The 2,559-nt window shown below is 49.8% G+C and overlaps 1 protein-coding gene across 3 annotated transcripts in view; it reads right to left on the reverse strand.

Moving 5' to 3' along the window:
- The window catches only part of LOC111949894 (zinc finger protein neuro-d4), a 104,778-nt gene that overhangs the window by 6,640 nt on the left and 95,579 nt on the right, over positions 1–2,559 (reverse strand). The gene's annotated exons all lie outside the window — the stretch shown is intronic.

A 2,559-nucleotide genomic window follows, 5' to 3' on the forward strand; every position in this document is an offset into this window, starting at 1 on the left:
CACACAACACACACCACACACAGGATTCAACCTGCATACTAACACAACCACACACACACACACACACACACACACACACACACACACACACACACACACCCACACACACACACACACACACACACACACACACACACACACACACACACACACACACACACAACACAACAAACACACACACAGAAATTCATCCCGAATACGTAAACACACACACACACACACACACCACCACACACACAAACACACACACACACACACACACACACACACACACACACACACACCACAACACACACACACACAACACACCACACACACACACAACAACACACACACAACACACACACAAACACACAAACACACACACAGAGAATTCAGCAGCAGTCGGCATGGTGGATAATAGTGGTGTCTGGTGTGTGATTTGGAGAGCCAGGGCCCTCTCCAGCGAGGTCCATTAATCCAGCCCAGGGTGGATTGTGGCAGGGGGCTGGGAGGGGGGGAGTAGGCGGGGGTGGGCAGGGCGCAAGTGGGGGGGTGGGGGGGTTCTACTCCACAGGGGTTTTGGTCAATAAACCCAGAGAGAAAAAAAAACAACTCTGATCAGGATGAGAGAGAGGGGGAGAGAAAAGCAGCAGGAGCTGTCCGTGGTACCAGCACAGCAGCCAGCCAGGCAGCTCTGCTACTTTATTGTATAATGAGGAGCAGTAATGTACAGTGGAAGTGGTACATTACGTACATCGTTCAGGGGACTGTGGCAAACATACCACTATCCCCACCTTTCGTCTACAACACTTGCCACTTGGGCACTGAGCTATGTATGGACTCAATACAGCCTGCTGCTGGAGTTTTCACAATCTCATTCTAGCACAATCCCTGGCCTAAGATCCATACCGCTCTGGCTGGTCAATAAAGTGGCCACAGCATTATCGAATTAGCACTTCCACAGGAATACCCACAAGCACCTGTTGCCTGCTCTCACTTTCTCTATGTTTCTCACTCTCCTCCACACTTTCATTCCTCCTTTTGCTCTCTCACCCATGTCTATTCACTCTGTTTTCTGAGCACAAACCTATTCACACAGGTCCCAGCATACCTGTCTCTTATACACATCTAGATGTGTATAAGAGACCTCTCCAGCGAGGTCATTAATCCAGCCCAGGGTGGATTGTGGCAGGGGGCTGGGGGAGGGGGGGGAGTAGGCGGGGGTGGAGCAGGGCGGAGTGGGGGGGTGGGGGGGGGTTCTACTCCACAGGGTTGGTCAATAAACCCCAGAGAGAAAAAAAACAACTCTGATCAGGATGAGAGGAGAGGGGGGAGGAGAAAAGAGCAGAGGAGCTGTCCGTGGTACCAGCACAGCAGCCAGCCAGGCAGCTCTGTACTTTATTGTATAATGAGGAGCAGTAATGTACAGTGGAGTGGTACATTACGTACATTCAGGGGACTGTGGCAAACATACCACTATCCCCACCTTCGTCTACAACACTTGCCACTTGGGCACTGAGCTATGTATGGACTATATACAACAGGCACATATATTATGCATGTACAGTGCAAGCATTAAAAACAAGGRAAAATAGGTTTATTAATGAAATACGTCACTTTGAGTAACGTTTTTTTTAAGCCTCTGGCCTTGTGAAAAAAACACACACCCCTTCTTTGTATGTATTTTATTTGAACAGACTACTGCTGACTGTGCTTTACCACAGTCCATGGGGAGCAAAACTGTATATGCACACACAATTACATAAAACTATATGCCAAACGGCACATACTACAAACAGTGTTGCTCTGGGGCTCTGTGGACCGTGAGGCTGCGAGGACCCCTGAGAGTGAATCAGCAGGCCCTGACACATCTGTGTGTGAGAGGGCTGCCTGCTGGCCTGCCTGCTCAGAAAGGAAAGCCCATCAATGATTAAATGCCTGTGGCCATGTTTAAAGTCTGAGACGCTAACCTGAGGTAGTATATCCTTAAGACAGACAGAGAGAAAGAGAGATAGGGAGTGAAAAAGAGAGGGGGGGGGAGAAGGAGAAAGAGAGGGTGGGAGGGAGAGGGAGATAGCAAAGCGAGTGGAAGAGAGAGACATAGAGACATACAGACCAAACCAGACAGAGAGACACAGAAAACTGGCAGACAGGCAGACAGAGACAAAGAACATGCGCGAGAGAGGTAGATAAAAATGATCACAAGTAGCACGTTCCTGAGGTTGTCAAGGGTGATACACACCTCCCTCCCTCCATCTCAACTCCAGCACCACCTTTCCTGTAACACCCCTCCAATTACTGGGAGAATACAGGCAGAACAGCACACTTCACAGCTTTTAAGTGTGTCTCGGAACCCACTGGGAATTAGGGGAGAGAGATGAATCCTCAAATACCCCCCTCATATCTCCCCACTCCCTTCCATTCCCTTCTCTCGCTTTCTCTCCCCCTAACTCTCTCCCCTCTCTTCGTCTACCTCTCTCTCTCACTCTCTCAGCATAAGCCTCTCTACCTCTCTTCCTCTCCCCTCCGCCTCTCTCCATCCCCCTCTCTCTTCCTCTTTTCCGATCTCTCACTCTC

Source organism: Salvelinus sp. IW2-2015, linkage group LG22 (genome assembly GCF_002910315.2).
Source record: "Salvelinus sp. IW2-2015 linkage group LG22, ASM291031v2, whole genome shotgun sequence".
Lineage (NCBI taxonomy): Eukaryota > Metazoa > Chordata > Actinopteri > Salmoniformes > Salmonidae > Salvelinus > Salvelinus sp. IW2-2015.